This window comes from Dama dama, chromosome X, assembly GCF_033118175.1.
Source record: "Dama dama isolate Ldn47 chromosome X, ASM3311817v1, whole genome shotgun sequence".
Classification (NCBI taxonomy): Eukaryota; Metazoa; Chordata; class Mammalia; order Artiodactyla; family Cervidae; genus Dama; species Dama dama.
The window spans coordinates 158929086-158956663 of NC_083714.1; the positions used below are offsets into that span (position 1 = coordinate 158929086).

A 27578-nucleotide genomic window follows, 5' to 3' on the forward strand; every position below is an offset into this window, starting at 1 on the left:
ATTTCGTCTCACCTAAAATGAAATCTGCAAAGTGAGGGGTAAAATTGGGGGTGGGGGTGGTAGATTTAAGCATAATTCTTGGTGGAAGCTATTTCCCTTATTTAAAAGAAAAGAGTAAGAATAAAATGAATTAATGCATTTTCTGTCAAAAACTCTCCTGATGGCTGGGTCACTAATTCTGATCTCCTGCAAGCTTGGGGCTTCCCAGGTGCCTCAGTGGTAAAGAATCTGCCTGCCAATGCAGGAGACATGGGTTCGATCCCTCAGTGGGGAAGATTCCCCTGGAGGAGGGTATGGCAACCCACTCCAGTATTCTGGCCTGGAGAATCCCATAAACAGAGGAGCCTGGTGGGCCACAGTCCACAGGGCTGCAAAGAGCTGGACACGACTGAGCACCAAAGAACTGATGCTTTTGAACTGTGGTGTTGGAGAAGACTCTTGAGAGTCCCTTGGACTGCAAGGAGATCCAACCAGTCCATCCTAAAGGACATCAGCCCTGAATATTCATTGGAAGGACTGATGTTGAAGCTGAAACTCCAAAACTTTCGCCACCTGATGCGAAGAGCCAACTCACTGGAAAAGACCCTGATGCTGGGGAAGATTGAAGGCGGGAAGAGAAGGGGATGACAGAGGAGATGGTTGGGTGGCGTCACAGACTCGAGGGACACGAGTCTCAGCAAGCTCCGGGAGTTGGTGACGGACAGGGAGGCCTGGTGTGCTGCAGTCCATGGGGTCGCAAAGAGTCAGACACAACTGAGCGACTGAACTGAACGTGCACAAATCAAGAACTCATTTGTGCTTCCAAATGCCGGGAGGTTATGACAGTTAACAGTGATTAATTACTCACACATTTTGGAGTCCTGAGAAAGCCGAGAGTTAAATGGCCAGAGCTTTATAATATGAAATTAATGTAGCAAAATCACAACAATATTCCAGACACCCCTAGTACTCTGAAGCCCCTTCACAAGATAGTAGTGTCTGACTGCTGACTATATAACACAGATAAATTAAGAATATATACAGCTAGCTTCTTGGGTTCCCCTGGCGGCTCAGATGGTAAAGAATCCGCTTTCAATGTGAGAGACCCGGGTTCAATCCCTGGGTCAGTAGGATGCCCCGGAAAAGGGAATGGCAACCCAGTCCAGTATTCTTGCCTGGAGAATCCCATGGACAGAGCAGCCTGGTGGGGTACTGTCCATGGGGTTGCAAAGAGTCGGACATGACTGAGTGACTAACAGTTTCACTTTTTCACAACTGGTTTCTTAATATTAGAAAGGATACACAATGGAATTGGAACTAAATTCATATTGAAATGAGTACGTTCTGCACTTTGTTGAATGCATTAGCTTATAGAAAATCATTTATGACAGTTTTTTTGGAAAGCAGTTATCTGTGAAGTGAGATATATAACCGTGAAATACGATAAATTTTTAAAAAAAGGATACATCCTGCTGATCCTTTTAATCTACACCCTCACCGTATCTCTACTTTTGCCTTCAGTGGCTTAAATTTATCTCCCCAGGAGATGGTTAAGTCAAAGCCTTCTGGGCCTCAAGAGGAATGGTTTGCTGGTTGCTTGCTTGGGCTCCAGGGTACGCTCGTGGGCATTGCCATGAAAGAACCTACTTCATCATGTTACTCTATGTCTGTGTTGCCATTGCTACCCTGCAAATCATTTCATCAGTAACATCTCTGTAGATTCCATATATATGTGCTGTGTGTCGCTCAGTCCTGTCCAACTCTTTGCGACCCCATGGACTGTAGCCCGCCAGGCTCCTCTGTCCATGGGATTCTCCAGGCAAGAACACTGGAGTGGGTAGCCATTCCCTTCTCCAGGGGATCTTCCCAACCCAGGGATCGAACCCAGGTCTCCCACATTGCAGGCGGATTCTTTACCAGCTGAGCCACCAGGGCAGCCCAAGAATACTGGAGTGGGTAGCCTACCCCTTCTCCAGAAGAGCTTCCGGACCCAGGAATCGAACCAGCGTCTCCCGCATTGCAGGTGGATTCTTTACCAACTGAGCCACGAGGGAAGCCAAGTATACAATATTTGTTTTTCTCCTTCTCACTTACTTCACTCTCCATGTTGACTTGTCACCTTGAAAGTGTATGATTTATTAGAAGATTATGTCTGTTCAAATATATTTATAAAAGGTTTTTCATTTAAAATTATCAGTTGTGTTTGACATAGGGATTTGAATTTATCCTCAAGATTTAAGTCCCTATGATGTAACTAATCCAGCTCTAATTCACTCAATATACACAGAATGACTTTGCAACTACTATTCAAATTAAAGTACTAGCCGATGTAACATAGCCTCCTTGTAAAATATATTTACAATTAAAAAAAGACTGCAAGGGATTAACTTGAAAACATTAAAAAAAAAAAAAAGAGAGAGAGAACTTACATTAGTGCCCTCTGATGGCTTCTTTCATTTCAGAAGCACCCCCAAAATGCAAGAGCTACTATCTATTGCAGTAGTTCTTGCTGGGGGTGATTTTGCCAAGAACCCAGAGTAGGGGGACGTCTGCCAATATGTGGAGACATGTTTGGTTGCTTCAACTGTTGGGACAGAGTTACTGTACACTACTGCATAGAGACCCAGGATGCTGTTCAACACCCCACAATGCAGAGAACAGTTCTGTTCAGTTGCCCAGTCGTGCCCAAGAGCTGGACCGTAACCAAGGCAGAGTGCCAAAAAACGGATGCCTGCGAACTGTGGTGCTGGAGAAGACTCCCGAGAGGCTTCCCCCAACATCCAGTTAAGTTCAGTCGCAAGTCGTGTCCGACTCTTTGCAACCCCATGAACTGCAGCACGCTAGGCCTCCCTGTCCATCACCAACTCCCAGAGTTTACCCAAACCCATGTCCATTGAGTCGGTGATGCCATCCAACCATCTCATCCTCTGTCATCCCCTTCTCCTCCTGCCCTCAATCTTTCCCAGCATCAGGGTCTCTTCCACTGAGTCAGCTCTTCGCACGAGGTGGTCAAAGTACTGGAGTCTCAGCTTCAGCATCAGTCTTTCCAAAGAACCCAGGACTGATCTCCTTTAGGATGGACTGGTTGGATCTCCTTGCAGTCCAAGGGACTCTCAAGAGTCTTCTCCAACTCCAAATGTCAAAAGCGCCAAGGTTCAGAAACCCATTCTATCCCCTTATGTACCTGGGGAATTTATCTCTTTTTCCTGGAGCCAGTTTCCACGTTCTATACAAGTTGTATCTTTCCCCCCTGACCCCGCGTTTTTCCTAAATTGTCCGTAAGACACTTTCATTTTTGTAGGAACTCAGTCTTGCTTCTGTCTTCCCAGCATTCAGAGACTCTTCATGTCACAGTGGACAGCTGCTGGGAATAAGTCGTCATGGACTGGCAATCCAGATACCTTTGACCCCTCTGTCTTATTATTTGATATTTATTCTTATTCATCTTTATTTGCTTGCGCCAGGCCTCAGGGCACATGGGTCGTTTGTTGAAGCTCACGAGACCTTCCGTTGTGGAATCTGAATTCACTGGCCGCGTGTGGTACCTAGCTCCCTCCCCAGGGATCGAACCCAGGTCCCCCTGCATTGGGAGCTGTGAGTCTCAGCCACTGGACCACTATGGAGGTCAACGTACCTCTCTTCCAAAGCTACTACCTCACAAAGATAAATCTCCTTCAGTCTCCACAGGTTAATTCTCGACGGGAGACTTCTACCTTCTCCCCAAACTGAACAGACTTAAAAACACTGGAGATGATGCCACTCAACTTGACGAAATCTAGGTCAGATAATCCCACCATCAACGCATCATCTTTTACTGCAAACATTTAAAGCATCAGCTTCATTGAGATGGGGAAAAAAAAAAAAAAAAAACAAACACAACACAGCAGGTCAAAACTGAAGGATGCTCTGAAGCTTCTAGAAGACAACGAAGCTGACCTTCTGCTCCAGGGAGAAGACATTCTATGTGTGGTCCTGTTTTGACCAGAGAACCCAGGTCTACGATCAGGGCAAGGCTTTGTGGAAAGGACGGAGCGGGCAGGCAAGAAAAGGAAGACCACAGTGGTCATTCGGACATCAACGGGCTAAGAATTCACAAGGCATCTATTTCAAATGCTGCAGACCAGCCATCAGGAACACTGTTTGATCAGAGTGTCTACCACGAAAAGCTGGACCTCCCAGACATCACAAATTCAGCCTATTCAGTCCCAAGTCGGTCAAATAATAATAATAATAAAAGAACACGGTGTCTTGTAGCTGTTTGTGTTGTCTCCCCGTCCCCGCCCCAATTGCATTATTCCTACTGGATTTTAATGGCTCAATGAGTCAAAACGGGCTCACACAGATGAAGTCCACATTTAAGCACTTGTGATAACTGGGTCTGCTCCTCTGTCCACACGAGGGAGGTAAAAGTCCACCCTAAATGCAAGGAAGTCCATCATCAGACACAGTGGGGGGCACCTCACATAGCTAGGTCTCTGCATTTATCTCTTCTTAATTTCTCCAGGGCACAAGCCTCCGTTCAACAATACGATTTTCACAGAATGGAAAATTCACGGTGTCAGGTCAAGAAGAGCGTTGAGAACTGATACCCTGGATAAAAATAATTATAATGATTTACCAAGAGCCCTGGAAAGCAAAACAGCCTGAAAGGCCCAGTAATACACAAACGTGTTCCATCTGCATACATTTTAACAGCACGACCACTGTAAGAAAATATAGTGTCAATTTTCCTGACTGCGTCAGGGTATGTGATTAAAACAAAATCAGGGGCTTCTCATTAATCAGTTCAATTCTCCTCTAAACCACTATCCACTCCATTCAGCCTGCACGACTAAAAATTTCTCAGTAGCTTAAAGGAGATCACGCTCAGAAAATCATTATGTGTGCTAATTTCTAAAAAAAAATAAATAAATAAACCCAGGAGGAATCAATTTTTCCTTACAATCTTTCCAATTGGCAAAGGTGCTCAAGAGTGCTGCGGTTTTTTTTTCCCTCAAGTACTATTATATTAATATAAAGGGAGATGATAGCTTACATATTTGTTGAAAACATAGAGAGAAGTTAAATGAACTTTAATTTTCTATTTACATGGCTGAAAAATTATGAACAAACAATCCACACACACCATATTCACATTTAAAAATATTCAGTGAACACTCAACATTTCTACTCTATCTCTTTTCACTGGGTGGGGATGTGTGTATGATTGTTAGAACCTGCTCTCTAGTAAATACTGCCGATATTTAAAAATTAGGAAGCGCAACGGATGTTGCAAACATCAAAGGGATTTCACACGCACATGTTTGACACCACAACACCCAATGTGGGCTTCCCAGCTGGCTCAGCGGGAAAGAACTCACCTGCCAAGGCAGGAGACGCGGCTTCAATCCCTGGGTTGGGAAGATCCCTCTGGAGAAGGAAATGGCAACCCACTGCAGTATTCTCGCCTGGGAAATCACCCGGACAGAGGAGCCTGGTGGGCTGCAATCCATGGGGCCGCAAAAAAGAGTCAGACACGACAAAATAACAACACCCAATGTGTCATACCCAACACATACTTTCATCCACCAGGATGTAAGTGTTCTGTCTAATTTGTTCATTGTTATAGTCTCTGCATCTAGAAGAATTCCTGAGACAGGTGGTAGGTGCTCTAGAAACATTTATTTACCGGTTAGGTGAATGCGTTCAATCTGAGAGACGGAGTGAATGAAATGAGCGAAGACCACACAAGTTCATCAAGAACTTCACTTGCAAATATTGTGCAACGTGCTACGTGGTGCGGAAGGACGGTGGAGACAGACGACTAAGCCCCATCCTGTACAAGAAGCCTGTGCTACAGACCACCCAGGCTTTTCGTAAAAAGGTAACTCCCAACAAACAGCTCATTAGACTACCTCTGACTGAGGTATGAGGAAGGCAACAAAGGCGTGCCCTTTCATCTTCATGCAACCACTATAAACTCAGGGGAGATCATATTCCCACTTGGTGCCCAAAGAAAGAGGTTCCTGGTCACCTGGCTGAGTAAGTGGTGGGCAAGACAGGAAACAGCTCACAGTTGAGCAGAAGACGGAACCCAGAAGCTCTCTGCAGGAGCCCTTGTTGTACCATATACCCATCCTTGTCCCACAGTCCAGAATTCTGCCTTGAACACGTGGTTGTTTTGGCAACGCCTTGTTCCCACTAGAGTGAGGACAGGGTGGACGGTAAGAGTCTGCTAGACTACCATTATCCACTTCCACCCCTCACCCTTTGAGAACAGGACACCCAGATTCTGTGTGGGCACACGGTCACACCCCTCTCAGAAGGACAAGCTTTCCCTGTAACCCAGTTCTGGCCAACGGCTACGAGCAGAAGTCAAATATGAAACCTCTAGTCTGTGCTCTTAAAGGCCATGAAATCCGCCCCCTCACTCCTACTCAGGGATGTGACGTGAGGGCAGGAGCTGGGGCAGCCATCTCAGACACAGAGGAGGACAGAACCTTGGGGGTCCTACTGTGAAGCAGTGCTTTAGGGAACAAGCGGTCCAACACCCTGCTTCCAAAGTTACATCTCAGCTGACTTAAATGACTCTGTCAAATTACCTTGTAGAAAGGTTAGAAGCTGCTTTCCGGCCTCTTGTAACACAGAGACATTCATCAACAGGGAAGAGGAAGTGGAGAAATAAAAAACTACAGCTGCTAATGATTTCCTGATCAGAAACCTGAGACTTGACAGTGTGTTTTGGAACCCATGTTAATTCACGGGCACCCTAGGGTGTTTTACCACATAAACAAATAGCCTGAAGGAAATCCCTTTCATCAGAGGAGGCATCAGTGAGAGGCAGCCCTGAGCTTATCACTTTCTGGCTCTGAACCCGTGTGAGTTTCAAAGCGTGTGCACATGAGTGTGTGAGACTCCTGGGGACCCCTGAACTATAGTCTGCCAGGCTCCTCTGTCTGTGGGATTCTCCAAGAAGGCAAGAACACTGGAGCAGGCTGCCTTCTCCAGGGGATCTTCCCGAGCCAGGGATCGAACTGGCGTCTCTTGCATCTCCTGCAATGGCAGGTGGGTTTTTTTTTTTGTTTGTTTTTTATCACTGGTGCCATGTCATGGTCAGACTACTGAACCTGTACATGAGTGCTAAGTCACTTCAGTCGTGTCTGACTCTTTGCGACCCCATGGACTGCAGCCCACCAGGCTCCTCTGTCCATGGGATTCTCCAGGCAAGCATACTGGAGTGGGTTGCCATGCCCTCCTCCAGGGGATCTTCCCAACCCAGGGATCGAACTTGCGTCTTGTATGTCTCCCACATTGGCAGGGGGGTTCTGTACCCCATACATCTGGCAAAGGTAATGTGAGGTGGCCATGCATGATGAACACGGCCCACAGCGAGCCAAACAAATCCTCATGCACCTGGGCGTACAGAATGCTTTTACAAAGGCCGATAGCGAAAGCAGGGCCTGTATTCAGACGGGGATGTCACAACCAACCCACCGCCTGTGATCTCAAGCACGGCTTCTTTCGTTTGTGGCGTGAGAGCTCTGATGGAGATGTGGATGGTCCAACAGAAACACGAGACAAGTTTACATCTAATTAAAGAATGTTTACATGCAAAGTAATTCTCACGACGTATTTAAACTTAACCCAGCTTTTCCCAAATAGCATCATTTCAACTGTACTTCATACTGGTTTTTTTTAAAAAGTTACTGAGATCTTCAATTATTGATTCCTTTTACCTACAAAATCTCCAAAATTCCCAAAGCCAGTGTATTTTCCACTTGCGCCACGTCTTAATTAGGAAACGGAATTTTCAAAGCAAATTGACCACTGCTATTATAGTTCAGAAGATGTATTGCATACATTGAAAACACAGATACACATACCCATGTGATTCCCAACATAAACCTTATGGAACAGCTGAACCCAGCACCGAAATTTAAATCAATAAGGAAACAGAATCTCTAAATCTGATCCTCAGTAACCCTAGCCATGTTTGAGGGTGCTCCTTCGGTCTATAAGGCTTGTGGCCCCTAAACTGGATGATGCGGGTCAGCAGGGCTGCTAAGAAGCCTGCAGCAGCTAAAATTCGATGACTGTGGTCTGCAGGATGGAAACACCTGGGAATGTTCCAGGCCACACGATTCCTCTATAACTGGTCCACATGCAAATTCTTAAATTATGCACCCACAACATTTTTCTTTTCCCTTGACCAATTCCAAATAGATTAAAAAGAAGACCAAACAAACTGCCCAACTTTTAAACTATCCCCTTCTCAAAATAGTGTAACTTCCTACTACAAAATTATCTTTCATGATGCAAACTTATTTTCATATTTCTACATAGACACTGGAATTTGGGATCTCGGACTGGACTGACCAAGCCAATGAGTTCAAAGTGAGAAGTGCTACAGGTTTAAATTCCACTCTGGATTTTGCAAACTTAGTATAGAAAGGAAAGGAACATAAAATATGTCTTGAATAATCTTTCTAAACATGAATCACTTATTGAAATGATACTATTTTGGATAGTGAGTTGATCAGATTACTGAATTACTATATATTAATACACATGTTGCAAATAATGGTGGCTCAGTTAGATTTACCTGCAATGCAGGAGACCCGGGTTCAATCCCTGGTCTGGAAAGATCCCCTGGAGAAGGGAATGGCAACCCATTGCAGTATTCTTGCCTGGACAATCCCATGGACAGAGAAGTCTGGCAGGCTACAGTCCACAGTGTCCCAAAGAGTTGGGGCATGACTGAGAGACTGATTTTTTTTTTTTTTCCCCTGTTGCAAATAATACTAACGTAGCACATATTTAGATACATAATTTATGATTTCTTTTTACTTCTCTACTGTGGCTACTGGAAAAGCTTAAACTTATGGTTTGCATTCAATTTCTACTGGAGAGTGCAAAAACTCAGACACTTTCTATGGTACCTGCAGGCTCTAAAATGTGTTGCTAATAGTCAACAAGATGAAACCATAGCATTTTTTCAAGCTTCGTGTCCACTGCAAAATTTTAATTGTATGCTCATAGCATCATTTTTTTTAATTCCTTGACCAATTCAAGACAGATTAATAATCACAAATTGTTCTAAATGAAGACCAGCTTTCCCTAGGGGAAAAAAAAGCAATTTTCTGTTTGAGGATATTTTTAATATAGGGACTTATCACAAGTTCTATTAAGACACCTTTTGAAAGGGTTGTGGGTCTCAAAAAAGCCACAGTCATCAGCAGGCTGCTCTCGTTGTGGGCAAACACCGACCTCTCGTCTGAGTGTGTATTAGCACACCTTTCGATTTCAGCACCACCTGGCCCAGCAGACAGCAAGGTGAGCTGTGAACCCCAGGGTTCACTGCAGAGCACCTGGGTGTGGACCCCGTCTGGCTGAGGCTGTCTCATCTATAACCTGGGGGTGACGTCACCAGAGCTGCATCCCTCTTCCTAGCAGGTTGCCACGGGAGACCAAGGGTGATGATGCTACATCGGACTCTGTACCACAGTCAACAGCACAGCTCAAATTTCAGTGCGACCGTGTTTAAGATGGGCTTCCCTGATGGCTCAGTGGGTAAAGAATCCGCCTGCAAATGCAGGAGACACAGGAGACGCGGATTCAATGGGCTCAACCTCCTGGGTCAGGACGAGAAAACGGCAACCCACTCCAGGATTTTTGCCTGGAGGATCCCACGGGCAGAGGAGCCTGGTGGGCTACCGTCCAAAGGGTCGCAAAGAGTTGGACACGACTGAGCTTGCACACATTCTGTTTTTAAGATGGGGTGCCGCTGAACAGATATTTTAGCCAGGACTACACACAGTTTCTCTTGCTGTTATTGTTGTATTAAACCTCCTTTTAGACAACACTTCCTACCCCTTGTACTGTTGACTATCACTTTTTTTTTTATTAAAAGTTGACCAGTTTATTTTTTTATTTTTTTTTCCATTTATTTTTATTAGTTGGAGGCTAATTACTTTACAATATTGTAGTGGTTTTTGCCATACATTGACATGAATCAGCCACAGATTTACATGTGTTCCCCATCCCGATCCCCCCTCCCACCTCCCTCCCCACCCCATCCCTCTGGGTCTTCCCAGTGCACCAGCCCCCGAGCACTTGTCTCATGCATCCAACCTGTGCTGGTGATCTGTTTCACCCTAGATAATACACATGTTTTGATGCTGTTTTCTCAAAACATCCCACCCTCCCCTTCTCCCACAGAGTCTAAAAGTCTGTTCTGTACATCTGTGTCTTTTTTTCTGTTTTGCATACAGGGTTATTGTTACCATCTTTCTAAATTCCATATATATGCGTTAGTATACTGCATTGGTCTGACCATCACTTTTAAAATTTAATTAAGCCTCACCCACTCAAAGCGCTGGAGAACCAACAGCTAGAGATGCTTGGGCACCCAGCACTGGTAGCTTGCGTGCATCTCATCAATGATGACAAACTCAACACTCTTTTTGCAAGAGGCATTTTATTGTCACTTTGAGTTCTACTTTGAACTAAAAAAAAAAAAAACCCACCATCCAGAGACGGGTTGGTTGAGTTGCCTAGCCACTGAGTTGTTGTCTAGCTACTGAGTCTACTGAGTCATGTTCCAATCTTTTGCAACCTCATAGCCTGTAGCCCACCAGACTCCTCTGTCCATGGGATTCTCCAGGCAAGAATACTGGAATGGATTGCCACTTCTTCCTCCAGGGGTAGCTTCCCGATCTAGGGATCAAAGCTGAGTCTCCTGCATTGATTCTTTACCGCTGAGCCACCAGGCAAGGTCAGGATGGTGTTAAGAAGGAATTCATTTTTGCATAAATGGTGGGATAGCACAGGAGAGCTTTCTCCTTTTATTATCTGGGTGGAGGGAATATGGCTTCCGTTTGCCCACAGTTGGAGCCGGTACCGTGCACGTATGTGTGTTACCCACACGTCCTGGGAAACGGAGTTCAAACTGAGCATCTCTGACCTTGAGCCACAGACTGGAAGGGAACCTGACATTCCTCACTCCTGTGCGTCATCGCACAGAATGCAGAAACAAGGAAACTCCTAGTGTGTAGCAGTAACATACTGAGGGGGAAAGAGCCCTGAGACCTGAGAAGATGCATGTTATTATAGAAAGAAGGCCATTTCTCCACGCATTACCTCATCGATTGAAATTTGGCAGGAAATGATTCATGGCTAGACTCGCACCTATTGAACATAATTTAGAGCAAAAACATTCACACATCATCGAGAAGCGAAGGCCGTTAAGCTATAAGCTGACAAGAACCGTACCCCAAAATCATTACAACATTTGTTTTTAATAATCTATCGATGATTTTTTTTTTTTTTTTTTTGCAGTCACATTAAGAGGCATGCAGGATTTTAGTACCCTGACCAGGGATCAAACCAGCAACCCCTGCCGTGGAAGTGCCAAGTCTTAACCACCCCGACCGTCAGGGGAGTCCTTTTATTGATCACTGCTGTGTCACCTTTTTCCTCGCCTTTCATTCCTTTCCTTTCCAGGTTTGGAAACCATTCTTTGGAGAATGAAAAAAAAAAAGAAAAAATACTTAAACGCTCTAAAAGGAGAAACTGAAATAGATCTTTGCAAAGCTTTCCAAATGTGTGATGTTATACAACAGCGAAAGGAGACAGAAGTAACAGCAAACGCAGAGACGTCTCACTGACGACTTCAGAGCAACGCAGAAAACAAACAATCCCCCCCTTGTCCCTAGTGTGCCATGAACAGCACCATGCTTCAGAGACACAGCAGAGACATTCAATCAATTCATCTGCACAACAAAACCTCTGTCAGCCGCACACACTCATCCACACACAGAGACACACCTCTGGGAAACAAACTTGGGCTAGTGACAAGTAGAAACAAACTGCAAGCCGGCCAATCGATAATTATAAATATCTCAAGATCTTTTCCTGGCTAACCTAAGCATCTGCGCTTTTCCTCCAGATGTCATTGTGTAAAAACACCGTCTTCTGATAAACACACCAGGAAACGGGAGATGAGCTGAATCCACGTAGAGGAGGGATATTCAAAGGCATCAATTCTCATCCATGAGCAGACAAGAGCGCACACACACCTTCTCCCCCCAGCTTTAAGGAAAGGGGTCAAAGAGTTAATGAGCAAAGAACGCATTCTGGTATAACCTCAGTAATAAGTGCAGGCGCTGACCCGCCTTCCCGCTTTCTGGACTCAACTCCTGTTTGAGACGCAGCCCCGATGTGCAGACTCACACAGTCTGGCTCCGGTCGGGAGACTCAACTTCCCGGCAAACGCCAGAAACCGCCCACGTAGTTAAAACCTATGACAGTGCAGTCTTTATTAAAACAGGCGGCATTCACGTGGAACCCAGAGACGTGGAATCCCAAGCAGAACCCCGAGCCATTGCTTGCAGAGCAACTTACGTTCAAGTCACGGGAAAAAAAAAAAAAGAAAGAAAGAAATGCAAATGACTGGCAAACAGGATGAAATATTCCACCTCATTTTTTTTTTAAATCAAAGAAATGCAAAAACAAAACCAAAAAAAAAGTGCCCGCGTTCCCAACTCACTTGAACAACATAACGTCCTGAGTTGTCTGAGAGGCAGGCCCCCGCCCGCACCCCAGCCCACCCCACCCCGGGCTCCCCGGCAACAGTGCAAAATTGGCACAACCTTTCAAGGAAAGCAATTTGGTAATCGGTCTCAAGAGCCCTTCAGCTCCATTCCCAGCCATCTCGCCTAAAGCAAAAAAAAAAAAAAAATGGAAGCAGTCTGAAGCTCCGGCCACACACGTTACATCAATGGCAGCACACGCGCTTGACGGGATAGACGCCTGAAAATTGTTTTCAATGAACGTCAGCGACGATCAAACGCGATCAAACGCGCACTCCGTTACGGTGACGTTGGGAGAGCCGGGTTACAAAGCTGAACCTTCCTGACGTTTCAGGCACAGGAAGACAGGCAGCTGGGAGAACAGGTAGCAACAGGCTGATGGGGGAACAGGCGTGGGTGGGCTCAGAGGTGTTGATTTTGTTTCCAGATTCCATTCTCTCTCTCTCTTTCCCCCCCAAATTGCTCATTCTATGCAGCACACGTTGCTTTTAAACATCAGGAAAAAAAAGGGATCGAGAATCCTGGCCAGCGAGGAGTAATGACTAAATTCCTCATCTGCCGAGGATGAAGAAGATGAATAAAGACAGCGATGTACCTGTTCACCTCTTTCCTAAGAACGTCAACGATGTTCCTCACACGGTGCGGTGTGCCGGGGTGGGGGCGAGATTCCTTCTCCTCAGGGGTTCACAGTGATCAGCCTCCTCTGAGTCACCTTGTGAAGTTTTATGATGCCAGAGTCTATAAACACAACATTAAATATTTACGGTTGATATTTGCTGCTTCTAAAAATAACATGGAAGAGAAGGTCTCTTAACAAGGCCTCTCGCTGAAAGGCAAGACCTTCTCGCGGAAATCACCAAGGCTGCTGATTCTGTAGACGCGCTGACAGCCACCCACAGGCCCTGGAAATCCGTGGGCCAGTGCCTCCTTCTTTTCCAGTGGACCCCCCCGGGGGGCCTTTCCACCTGAGCCAGGTACCCTGGGGCCATCAAACCCCAGTGTCGATGGGGCCCCAAGTCCGCTTATGTGATGGGGCATCTTACTCCATCGAGGAAATGTAACGAAATATTGCATAAGCTCATCAGCTAGGAAGACAGTCTTTTTTCCCCCAACCAAAACTACTTTGGATGCTTTGTTACAGACTAACAGACACATCATGGGTCAGACAAAAATGTACCAGGAAGGACTTCTGGAAGGTCCAGCAGTTAAGACTCTGAGCGTCCACCGCAGGGGATGTGGGTTTGATCTCCTGTCGGGGAAACTCAGATCACACATGCTGTGTTCACGGTACAGAGTGCAGCCCAAAATTAAAAAAAAAAACATATCATGAAAATGCCGGCAGGGTGGACAAGAGTGAAGAGATGTGGGAAAAGGCAGTAAACAGGCAGATGGACTCTGCGCAGAAACGGTTTCCTTCAGGAACCACTGCGCTTTACGGGACTCAACCCTGGAAACGGCAGAGGGTGCATCATGGGTACAGTTTACTATGGAAAGACGACCCCAAACTAGAACTACTGGACCCATATTCCAGACGAGGCTATATTACCTTCTATCGAGCAACGAGTGAAGAAACCTGTGTTTAAATTTGCTGCTGTTTAGGTGCTAAGTCGTGTCTGACTCTTTCACGACCCTGTGGACTGGAGAGCCCGCCAGGCTCCGTCTGTCCGTGGGATTTTGCAGGCAAGATTACCGCAGTAGGGGACTGCGCTGGTTAAGACTCCATGCTTCCCACACAGGGGGCGCGCAGGTTCTATCCTTGGTGGGGGAAGTAAGATCCCACGCACAGCGTGGTGCAGCCCCCAAGAGGTAAACAAAAAGAAAAGAATCCAGGAGTGAGTTGCCATTTCCTTCTCCAGGGGATCTTCCTGACCCACCCAGTCTCATCACGTGTCACAGACCTGCCAAGCCCAAAGTGAGAGACGTTCTACAAAAGTCGTGGCCAGTATCCCTCTAAACAGAGCCACCACGACCAAGGAGAAGTCTGAGCCGCTGCCCCGGCCCAAAGGAAAGACGGAGCCAGGACAACTGAGTTCAGTGTGATGCCGGGGGTGGAATTCCCAGACAGAAAAAGGACACAGATCGAGAAAAGGTTAAATGTGAAAAATAATGTGATATACAGTGGCTAAAATTTTTTAAAATCATGATTTTTTAAAATCATGTATTTCATTTTTTAAAAATTAATTTATTTATTGTAACTGGAGGCTAATGACTTTACAATACTGTGGTGGTTTTTGCCATACATTGACATGATTCAGCCAGGGGTGTACATGTGTCCCCCATCCTGATCCCCCCTCCCACCTCCCTCCCCATCCCATCCCTCTGGGTCATCCCAGTGCACCAGCCTTGAGCACCCTGTCTCATGCGTCGAACCTGGCCTGGCGACCTCTTTCACATATGATAATATACATGTTTCAATGCTATTCTCTCAGATCATCCCACCCTCGCCGTCTCCCACAGAGTCTAAAAGTCTGTTCTTTACATCTGTGTCTCTTTTGCTGTCTTGCATATAGGGTCATCGTTACCATCTTTCTAAATTCCATATACATGTGTTAGTATACCATATTGGTGTTTTTCTTTCTTTCACTCTGTATAATAGGCCCCAGTTTCATCCACCTCATTAGAACTGATTCCATGCGTTCTTTGTAATGGCTGCTTTATGACGAAAAGCCCAGAGAGGGGTCTCATTCTTCCAGCAAAGACAACTGAACCATGACGGTTAAGAAATCTTGTGCAGGAGTGGTCGTACTTGCCACCTACATAAAGGTCCGTGTCTCTGGGTAGCAAATCCGCACACATACACAGGTTCCCAAACGCACCCCCATCTGGGTCAACAGCTGTTACTGCGGGAAAACCACCAATAATTCTTCCACAGTTATGAGCAAGCCTGACTCCAAATCTTCGGACACATCAGCAATCATCGGTGTTGGCAACCCTGGAATAAACACACACGTGCACACACACACACACACACACACACTTGAGCCTATCAAGTTGCATTTCCACCCTTCAAAATGCCATTTTCTTCCAATTCTATTTGATTTTCCACCTTTCCTCCCTTAGAAATTTTGGCTATCTGCCTTAGCTAAACTTGAAAAGGTAGGGAAGATGAGAGTCTATGGGAGAAAAACTGGAGTTGGGGGTGGGGTGGGGGTAAGGATACTGGCGAAGCCCTGGATCACAGTGTGATGGCCACCAGCTGTGAAGGTGGCAACATCTCCAGCCTCGTGCCAGAGAGACCAGAAGCATTCAGGGCAAGTCAAGGGCTTCCCATGCAGCCTTTCCACGTGCAAAGGCTTCTACGCATGAAGGCTGCAGACACAACCGGCCTGGGGGGTCAGACCCTTTGGCGTCCACCTCGGGCCAGGTCCGGTTCCCTATTTGGGAAAGCCCCTTCTCTCTGCACGGTAGTTACCTTTCTAGAAAACGTGAACAAGACAATCTTGACTCTGAAGATCCTCCGAGATGTTCATTCAGTCAAGCTGCGGGTGCAGAATTCACAAAATGCGATTTCCTACCCACCAGGTTCATTTCTTATGTCTATGCTCAGTCCTGTCTGACTCTCTGCGACCCTGTGGACTGTAGCCCACCAGGCTCCTCTGTCCCTGGGATGCTCCAGGCAAGGATACTGCAGTGGGTTGCCATGCCCTTCTCCAGGGGGAAATCTTCCTGACCCAGGGATTGAACCTGCGTCTTCTGCACTGACAGGCAGGTTCCTTACAGTCTCAGCCACCAGGGAAACCCTTTCTTCTATCTGACGTGCCTTTAAATCACTGTGAAGAGGTCATTTGAGCTTACACTTTACCTGTGCACTTTTATAGCCTCACCGGCACATGGAGGTTATCTGCTGAATGAATGAATGATGCTGTCACTGAGACTGAAATGCAATAAAGATGTTATCATCTTTGAAACTGTCAGAAAGAGCTGGGGGGGGTGGGGGAGGTCGGGGGGAAATTCTCAATTCATTTCTTCCCCCCATTAACTTTGCCTAGAAGACAATAAAAAATAATAAGAGGGCAATTCATTATTTAGAAAAGGCAAGGGCAACCTTTCCTAAATGTCTTGGGGCAGAAGGTGCATGTGCAGGGGCAGCAATAATTCAGACAGTCACTAAAGATTTATTTACCTGCATTTAAGGAGGAGATGGGAGAGCTGACCGGCCACGTCCACTGGGGACTCAATGGATGTTTCCATTTCACGGGAGGGAAACTGATTTTCTGTCCAAGAATATCATGCACAGCCAGGTCACCGGCAGCCCTACAGAGGCGGGAGGGGACTGAAGTCTCCCACCAATCACCACGTTCGTGTACGCGCTTGGGGCTGAGCCTCTGGCCCGGCACGAGGCTCAAGAGACGGCAGTCTTGGGGCCAACGCGCCGACTGCAAACTCACGGGAGATGGCGAGCGGGAACACTGCGGCTCATCTGCGCTCGGATTCCCGAGTCTCAGAACCCGCGGGAGATGATCTGGGTCTGCAGTGCTCAGCTGTGGAGTGCTGGGGTTATCTCTCACACCCCGGCGGATAAACAACACAGGGGGCTGGAACTGGGAACGCACTGGTGGACGTCAGAGAACACTGGCATAGAAACTAACCCCATTCATTCCCTCCCCACAACTCGCCACCCCCTCCAAGCCAATTAGTATCTAATTCCATTTGTTTGCTTTCAACCAAGCAGGCAAACACACGAACAGCTGCAAACGTAAGACCCAGAAAACTACATGCGTCTATCTTGCCCCCATCACATAGTTCTCTTTTAGCAGAACCTGGGTCTACCACGTAAACCATGCACGCTTAGACACCACAATGACATTTTCACCCCTAAATCCCCAGCAATCACTTGCTCCCCTCGGTTAGGCATTTCCACGTCCAAATGGTACAAAAGAGGCATTTTCCCACGGCTGTTGTTTGTTGTTTAGTCGCTCAGTCATGTCCGGCTCTTTCGAAATCTCATGGACTGTAGCCCGCCAGGCTCCTCTGTCCATGGGATTCTCCAGGCAAGAACACTGGAGTGGGTTGCCATGCCCTCCTCCAGGGGATCTTCCTGACCCAGAGATGGAACTTGTGTCTCTTGCATTGGCCTGTGGGTTCTTTACCACTGAGCCACCATTTCCCATTAGATTAGAAGAAAAGTTCCTTCCAATCAAGCATAAAGTTTTTGATTCAGAATGAGATGAATCCTAAACGTGTTTGCCTTATTTTAGCAAATTCTTGACACAAAGTCTTGAGACGCTGTGTTGTGCACAGCAAGAATACCTTACTGTTTTGATTGTGCCTTCTGCCTTTTATGTAAAAACGAGCTGGCATTAGATGCTTCTTGGTGGAGTGCCCGCTGGGAGGTTCTGATGGGCTGCGTCTCAGTTCAGTTCAGTTGAGTCGCTCAGTCGTGTCCAACTCTGCGATCCCGTGGACTGCAGCACGCCAGGCCTCTCTGTCTATCACCAACTCCTGGAGTTTACTCAAAGTCATGTCCACTGAGCCGGTGATGCCATCCAACCATCTCATCCTCTGTCATCCCCTTCTCCGCCTGCCCTCAATCTTTCTCAGCATCAGGGTCTGTTCCATAGAGTCAGTTCTTCACATCAGGTGGCCAAAGGATTGGGAGTTTCAGCTTCATCATCAGTCCTTCCAATGAATATTCAGGACTGATTTCCTTTAGGATGGACTGGTTGGATCTCCTTGCAGTCCAAGGGACTCTCAAGAGTCTTCTCCAACTCCACAGTTCAAAAGCATCAGTTCTTTGGTGCTCAGCTTTCTTTATCGTCCAACTCTCACATCCACACATGACCACTGGAAAAACCATAGCTTTAACTACACCGACCTTTGTTGGTCAAGTAATGTCTCTGCTTTTTAATATGCTGTCTAGGTCGTTAAAAAGTAGATTGACCTGAAAGAAGAGTCCCCACTTGTGCCTTTCAACTATTCTAGATTATTTTTCTCACATGCAGAATTCCCATTTTTGGTTAGTACTCACAGCAATGCCCCTAAACGGTGGATGTGCACATATTCTAACTGGGACCCTAATTATGAAGCTGGATCGGGCTCAGGGGCTGTAATTACGATGGAAAATCATATCCTCCGTTGTCCAAGTGCTACTGGAAGCTGACCATGCAAGGCCCCAAGGTCCATCCCTGAGGGGTGAACACGGTGATGGGGCACCCAGGTGACCTGCTATTTACTACGTGAAGCCACCGTTGCCGAGAGAGGCGACCCCAAGGTCAAGGTGTCACCTGCCACACTCTGAGACTTCCAAGTTTGGAGCGTTTCTGAGCGGACGAGCTGTCTGTTTAACAACGTTTCCCTGAAAAGCTCCAGGAAGCCTTGAAATATGTGTCAGACCCACTCCAGCTCCCCTGGTGGCTCAGCTGGGAAAGAATCCGCCTGCAATGCTAGAGATCTGGGTTTGATCCCTGGGTTGGGAGGATCCCCTGGAGAAGGGAAAGGCTACCCACTGCAGTATCCTGGCCTGGAGAATCCCACGAGCTGTACAGTCCACAGGGTCGCAAAGAGTCGGACGCGACTGAGTGACTTTCACTTTTGCCACCGAGTCTTCCACGGTGCAATTTCTTTCAGAGGAAACTGGACAAGACTCTGTGGAAGGGCCTGGGGATTCCAGGCACCAAAACCACTCAGAGGAACAACTGGTCATACCCTCAATCACCTCTGGTGGGAAAAGGAAGGGAGCTGTACTACAGACTGTGGATTCTAGAGACTCCCCTGGCGGCCGGGGGCTTTGCACAGTCAACATCACGTGGATGCATCACGGAATATTCCAGGGACCAGGTTAAGCGGAGCCACAGTCCACATGGACCATGCGTTCTGGGGCCTCCTCTGGCAGCTGGGGGCTTTGCACGGTCAACGTCACGTGGTTGAATCATGGAATATTCCAGGGACCAGGTTAAGTGGGCCCACAGTCTCCACTCCGTCCACTTCATCCCCTGAACCCCCTCCAGCAGCCCTCTGGGCCAGTCTCAGGGGAAAGCCCACCGCCTCCTGCTCACCTGTGACCGAGAATAGGCTCCACGCACCAGCAAAGCCGCCCACACCTCCGTGAACTGCGGCTCACGAAAAAGCACCTCCTGAAGGACAGGCCACGAGAGCGCCCAGGCCTTCCAGAACATCAGGAAAGACACAGTGCACCAGGGCGTCTGGGCGTGATGGTCACCCAGGCCCCAAAAGAGCAGGCCTGGCGGGTGGCGGGTTACCGCCTGCTCATTCATTTAATTAAAGACAAAGAATTTATACCGGTTTGAATTTCTTCGGCCGCCCTGTAAATGGCCAAGGGTAAAGGCAGATCGCCACTACTGTGGGTTGAACTCACCCCCCAACAAAATATATCTTGTGGTCCCAATCCCCTGGACACCTTAGAGCAGGACCTCATTTGGAAATAGGTGGGTCATGGATAGAATTCATCAAGATGAAACGCCAACTCAAAGCCACAGTGAGGTACCACCTGACCCTGTCAGACTGTTGAGCATGGGCTCAGCCAGACAGACAACAAATAAAAGTGTCGCCAAGGATGCAGAGAAAAGGGAACCCGTACGATGCAGGGATGGTGAGGATGTAGACAGGTGCAACTACTGTGGAAAACAGTTTGGAGCTTCCCCAGAACATTAAAAACAGAAAAATCACATGATCTAGCCAATGTCACTTCTGGGCGTTTTCCTGAAGAAAACAAAAGCACAAACTGGAAGAGATATACATACCCCTATGTTCACCGCAGAATCATTTAGAATAGCCACGATCTGGAAGCAACCTCAGCGTCCACCGAGAGATGAACGGATAAAGAAAATGTCTCTCTCACACACACAGAGGAAAACGGCTCAGCCATAAAAAAAGAATGAAATCTTGCCATCTGTGACCACATGGATGCACCAGGAGGGTATTCAGTTCAGTCGCTCAGTTGTGTCCGACTGCTTGCGACCCCATGGATTGCAGCATGCCAGGCTTCCCTGTCCTTCGCCAACTCCCCGAGCCTGCTCAAACTCATGTCCATTGAGTCAGTGTACGATATTACATGAAACTAAATAAGTCAAAGAGAAATACTGCATGATTTCATTTACACATGGAATCTAAAAATCGAAAATGAACAAGCACAACAAAAGAGAAAACAGACTCATAGAAAGAGGTAGTTGGCAGGGGGCGGGAGGTGAAGGTGAGTGAAATATATAAGAGGGAGAAACTTCCAGCTACAAAGTGAGTCAAGGAGATGAAACGCAGAGCCTGGGGAATACGGTCAATGATAGTGTCACATGTTAGTACGGTGACAGATGGTAACCAGACTTGTCGTGGTGATCATTCTGTAATATATAGAAATATCGAGCTATTGGTCATGCACCTGGAATTAACACAGTGTTGCCAGGTCAGTTTGGGCTTCCCTGGTGGTTCAGGCGGTAAAAGAATCAACCTGGGTTCGATCCCTGGGTTGGGAAGATCCCCTCGAGAAGGAAAGGTAACCCACTCCAGTGTTCTTGCCTGGAGAATCCCATGGACAGAGGAGCCTGGCGGGCTGCAGTCCATGGGGTCGCAAAGAGTCAGACACGACTGAGCGAATAACATTTTCACTCCTTTCACGGCTCACTGTACATCCAATCACACACACACACAGAGAATTCATCAAATGAGGTCATAGTGGAGCAGGGCGGGCTGTTAACCCACTATGATGGTGTCCATGTAAGAAAACGACCACATGAAGACAGAGATACCCAGACAAGGTGGAGATTAGGGTGACGTAGGTGTTAAGTCTTAAACTCCAATACTTTGGCCACCTGATGCAGAGAGCTGACTCATTTGAAAGGACGCGGATGCTGTGAAAGATTGAGGGCAAGAGGAGAAGGGGAGACAGAGGATGGGATGGTTGGATGGCATCAATGACACGACGGACATGGGTTTGGGAGGACTCCGGGAGTTGGTGATGGACAAGGAGGCCTGGCGTGTGTGGTTTATGGGGTCGCGAAGAGTCGGACACGACTGAGCGACTGAACTGAATTGATGTGTAAGTCTTGGAATATCCAGGGTTGCTGGAAACCATGGAAGCTAGAAGATGGGCAAGAAAGGAGGCCGGCCAGAGTCTTCAGCAGAGGGCCAGCCTGATGACGTCTCTATCTGAGACTTCTGGCCCCCAGAACTGTGACAGAATGGGCTCCTGCTGTTCTAAGTCATGTGGCTGGTGGAATTTTGTTCGGGCTCCCCTAGGAACCCACTATGACCACTAAGAAGCATGGTTTCTAATCTACTTTATAATCAAGACAAGCGTTTATTAATAAATTATTGTTTCCGAATGTAATGTAACAGCAATTTTCTTAAGAGAAGACATTCATTTCTTTAAAAGAGAAAAAAAAAAAAAATCAAATAAAAGGAATTCCCTCACAGACTGTCAGGGAATCCATGCGTAAAGAAAAGGTCCCTCTGGCCGGCTTTGGTCCTGGGTTGGGGCTTCAGACCTTCAACACCCAGGTGGTCAACCCAACATCCAACCTCAATCACCCAGGCCTCCACTGCATCCCCTCCACATCCTCGGAGGAAGCTGGGGTTCAGTTGGGGATGGAGTGGGGTGAGGTACAAGATTCCACGTTACCGAGTTGACATTTTCGGGGCTGAAAAATGCTGCCCACAAATGCACAGATCAAAAGCATGTTTGTTTACATGACTGGTATCTACATGCATGCCCATGCATGCATTTTTAAATCTTTCGTTAATTTCTACTGTGTCTAACATCGCTTAGATGATTCTTCTAAAAACCAAGCTGGCGTGTGGGTTTGAGACCAATAGGAGAGGCCCTTGAACTCCAGTTCAGCCAGGCCCCCAGGGTCCGTGACATCAAATCTCAGCACGGATGAGACACCACCGCCATAATGGGAAGCTCTCTGTTCCTCCCGGTAATGAGCCCTCTTGAAGAATTAATTAAGAATCCTGACACGGCTTCTCTGAAAGCAGAAAGGTGGGCTTCTTGAAGGGAGCAGAAGAAACAAGCTCATATCGGCGTGCATGCTTATTCACCCACCGTTACGCTCATGTTTTAGGACGTCTGCAAAGTCAAGCGATCTTCATGTACTCCGGGAGTTCCCCAGTGTTATCAGCCAACACATCATGCCTCTTGTTTAACAGGACTGACAAGAATGCCGACTCCATGTGGATTAAGTTCTATATGTGATTAAGAGCTAAGTCTGCTTAGTCAGCCATAAAAAAGGACAAAATAACGCCATTTACAACACTATGGACCCAGAGAAGGTCGTACAGAGTGAAGTATCGCAGACAAAGAAAGATAAATATTATATGATATCATTTATATGTGGAAGCTACAAAAAGAAAAAAAAAAAAAAAACTGGTACAAATGAATACATTTACAAAATAAAAGAGAGTCACAGATTTACAAAACAAACTTATGGTTACCGGGAGCTGGGGAGGGAAGAAAAATTGGGGAGACTGAAATGAACATACACACGACTAGATATAAAATAGGTAACTAACAGGACCTACTGTATAGCCCAGAGAACTGTACCCGATACTCTGCAATGGCTTACATGGGAAAAGAATCTGAAAAAGAGTGGATATATGTGTACGTATAACTGATTCACTTTGCTTTACACCTGAAACTAACACAACATTGCAAATCGATTATAATCCAATTTAAAAAAAAACAAAATCTACCTTTTGAACTTCTGGATTCTGTTATTCCATGAGCAGTCAACCAAGACCAATTATTACAAAGAACAAAGGATACCACCTTGAGGCTTTCCTGATATTTATAAAAGCAAAAAGACACAGTCTATCATCATTTATTAAACAGCATCTAACTTATAAGAGGGGGATTCCCTGAGAGCTCAGTCGGTAAAGAATCTGCGTGCAATGCAGGAGACCCTGGTTAAATTCCTGGATCGGGAAGATCTCCTGGAGACGGGAAAGGCTACCCACTCCAGTATTCTGGCCTGGAGAATTGCATGGACTATGCAGACCATGGGGTTGCAAAGAAACATGGGGTTTCTGGTTTTAGAAAAGGCAGAGGAACCAGAGATCAAGTTGCCAACATCCGTTGGATTATCAAGCAACAGAGTTCCAGAGAAACATCTATTTCTGCTTTATTGACTATGCCAAAACTTTTGACTGTGTGGATCACCACAAACTGTAGAAAATTCTTAAAGAGATGAGAATACCAGACCACCTGACCTGCCTCTTGAGAAACCTGTATGCAGGTCAAGAAGCAACAGTTAGGACTGGACATGGAACAAGACTGGTTCCAAACAGGGAAAGGAGTATGTCAAGGCTGTATATCGTCACCCTGCATATTTAACTTCTGTGCAGAGTACATCATGAGAAATGCCGCACTGGATGAAGCACAAGCTGGAATCAAGATTGCAGGGAGAAATATCAATAACCTCAGATATGCAGATGACACCATCCTTATGGCAGAAAGTGAAGAAGAACTAAAGAGCCTCTTGAAGAAAGTGAAAGAGAAGAGTGAAAAAGTTGGCTTAAAACTCAACATTCAGAAAACTAAGATCATGGCATCCGGTCCCATCACTTCATGGCAAATAGATGGGGAAACAGTGGAAACAGTGACAGACATTTCTTTGGGCTCCAAAATCACTTCAGATGGTGACTGCAGCCATGAAACTAAAAGACACTTCCTCCTTGGGAAAAAAGTTATGACCAACCTAGACAGCATATTGAGAAGCAGAGACATTACTTTGCCGACAAAGGTCCATCTAGTCAAGGCTGTGGTTTTCCAGTAATCAGGTATGGATGTAAGAGTTGGACTATAAAGAAAGCCGAATGCCAAAGAATGGATGCTTTTCAACTGTCTTACTGCAGAAGACTCTTGAGAGTCCCTTGGCCTGCAAGGAGATCCAACCAACCAGTCCATCCTAAGGGAGATCAGTCCTGAGTATTCATCGGAAGGACTGATGTTGAAGCTGAAGCTCCAATACTTTGGCCACCTGATGCAAAGAACTGACTCATTGGAAAAGACCCTGATGCTGGGAAAGATTGAGGGCAGGAGGAGAAGGGGACGACAGAGGATGAGATAGTTGGATGGCATCACCGACTCAATGGACATGAGTTTGAATAAACTCCAGGAGTTGGTGATGGACAGGGAGGCCTGGCGTGCTGCAGTCCATGGGGTCACAAAGAGTCAGACATAACTGAGCAATTGAACTGAACTGATCTTATAAGAACTGAAACTTATTTATACATGATGAAAAAAGGTGAAGACATTTTAGTCAACTCTACGACTCGATGGACATGAGTTTGGGCAAGCTCTGGGAGATTGTGATGGACAGGGAAGCCTGGGGTGCTGCAGTCCATGGGGTCGCAAAGAGTCGGATACGAGTGAGCCAACAACTGACCAACCCAATACTTGTTATCCATCTGGTGGGAGAGAAACCACCTCTTGACTTTAGCTCATTAATCAACTATCATTTTAAAAATACAAGTTGACGTTCAACTTCAAATCCAGGTATTTCACAGCAGATGAGCTCTGAATCCACAACCAGTGACTGCTTTTGACCCAATTTCACAAGAAAGGTCTCCGAGCCCAGGAATTCTCAGAACCAATCAGAAGGGCTTATAGCAGGTTAAAAATTCACCTGGGTCAGAAAATTGGTGGCAAGACAAGCTGAAATCCCAACACCCCCAGTCTACGAGGGAAGGAGAGGAACTTGAAGACAACTGTGTCCTTAATGATCTCTGACTGTTTGCTTGCGGTCACCACACTGAGCTTCCATAGCGCCATGAGATGTTACAGATGGTTCTGCAAGATGGCACACGGCACAGAATGCTGCCGTTGGTCATTAACTACCTCTTTGTGCAAAACAAACAAACAAACAAACAAAACAGCATTTGCCTATGATCATGTTGACAAGAAGGGAAAACGCCATTGGAGGCTGATCATGCCCAGGTTCCCGTGGACATGGCCAGCATTTCAGTGTCACTCTGGGCACACAGCGGCGGTCTGAGGCTGCAAATGCTTGCACATCCTTCCCTAGGATCTCGCGCTGGCCACCCGAGACTCTGAAGTCCCTCACTGCACCCCCCATCAGAAGAGTGGGAGAGTGGCCCCGGAAGATTGAACGAGAAAGTGGAGACCTTGGCAGTGTGAACTGAGAGGGTCCGGATGGAAGACATCAAAGACATCACGAGCCTTATTTCCTTCCAATGATCTTCATTTCCAGGGGAGTGGGCGTCCCAGGTCACATCTCCAGGGGAGCTAATGGGTCAGTGTCTGCTGCTCCCTTCCAGAAACAAGCTCTGTCCTTACAGACACTGCCTGAAGCTGGACAACCATCTGCAACCTCTGCCGTTCATGTGATAAAACACCCCACATGTGTAACCCAGCCCGGGGAGCACGGTCCTCCAGGGGAGCCCAGCCCTCACCCAACAACCCGTTCCTGAAATCTCCACGGGGCCCGCTTGCAGGCACCAGGATCCCAGCACAATTTGACCCCGATGTTCATGTTGGCCCATCTGTGAGGACACAGAGTAACTGGTGAAGGCCGAAGGTGGGGTACAGGGGTGCCGTTGCCCAGGCCCTGAGCTGCCCCCCCCAGATTTCTGCCACCCCCAGAGTCTCGGACCCCACTGCTGCAAAAGGTAATGCCCCGGGTCTTCCCCGGTGGTCTGGTGACTGGAAATCTGCCTGCCAAGGCAGGAGACACAGGCTAGGCTCTGTCCCTGGCCTGGGAGGATTCCACATGCTGTGGGGCAACTGAGCCTGTGTGCGCAAGTACTGAGCCCATGTGCCACAACTACTGAGCCTGCGTACCACAACTACTGAGTCCACATGCTACAAGTACTGAGCCTGTGTGCCACAAGTACTGAGTCCACATGCCACAACTACAGAGTCCATATGCCACAACTACTGAGCTACATGCCACAACTACTGAGCCACATGTGGACAACTGAGTCCACATGCCACAACTACTGAGCCTGTGTGCCACAAGTACTGAGTTCACATGCTACAAGTACTGAGTCCACATACCACAACTACGGAGTCCACATGCGACAACTACTGAGCCACATGCCACAACTACTGAGTCCACATGCCACAACTACTGAGCTACATGCCACAACTACTGAGCCACATGTGGACAACTGAGTCCACATGCCACAACTACTGAGCCAGTGTGCCACAAGTACTGAATCCACATGCTACAAGTACTGAGTCCACATGCTACAAGTACTGAGTCCACATGCCACAACTACAGAGTCCACATGCCACAACTACTGAGCCACATGTGGACAACTGAGTCCACATGCCACAACTACTGAGCCTGTGTGCCACAAGTACTGAGTCCACATGCCACAACTACTGAGCCTGTGTGCCACAAGTACTGAGTCCACGTGCCACAAGTACTGAGTCCACATGCCACAACTACTGAGCCTGTGTGCCACAAGTACTGAGTCCACATGCCACAACTACTGAGCCTGTGTGCCACAAGTACTGAGTCCACATGCCACAACTACTGAGCCTGTGTGCCACAAGTACTGAGTCCATGTGCCACAACTGAGTCCACGTGCCACAACTACTGAGCCTGTGTGCCACAACCACTAAGCCTGTGTGCCACAACTGAGTCCACATGCCGCAAGTACTGAGCCACATGCCACAACCACTAAGCCTGTGTGCCAGAAGTACTGAGTCCACATGCCACAAGTACTGAGCCCACGTGCCCCAAGTACTGAGTCCACGTGCCACGACGACCAAGTCCACGTGCCACGACTGAGCCCACATGCCACAACCACTGAGCCCGTGTGCTGCAACTACTGAAGTCTGTGTGCCCTAGAGCCTGTACTCAGCAACAAGAGACGCCACCGTAGTGAGAAACTCAAGCACCACAACAAAGAGCAGTCCCCAAGTTTTTTAGTTGATATACAGATATTTTTCTTAAAGGAAAAAAAGAGGTAATGCCCTAGAACACAGACTGCCCTAGAACAGACTGATTACTGTATTCTCCATTTAACCAACTCCTGAGTGGTCCCCTAAGTGCCTGTAACTCAGGCCACAAGTCCTAACTGGTCTTTGATCCCTCTACCAAGAAAGAA

General features: G+C 47.1%; 1 protein-coding gene across 5 annotated transcripts in view; it reads right to left on the reverse strand.

Moving 5' to 3' along the window:
* TBL1X (transducin beta like 1 X-linked) overlaps positions 1–27578 on the reverse strand; it is a 238206-nt gene that overhangs the window by 92219 nt on the left and 118409 nt on the right. For 3 of the 5 annotated variants that reach the window (XM_061137240.1, XM_061137236.1, XM_061137237.1), the window contains one exon: positions 13144–13286. The exons of the other annotated variants lie outside the window; for them this stretch is intronic. The gene's annotated coding sequence lies outside the window, so the exon portion shown is untranslated. The remainder of the gene's footprint in view (positions 1–13143; positions 13287–27578) is intronic. 5 annotated transcript variants of the gene reach the window in all.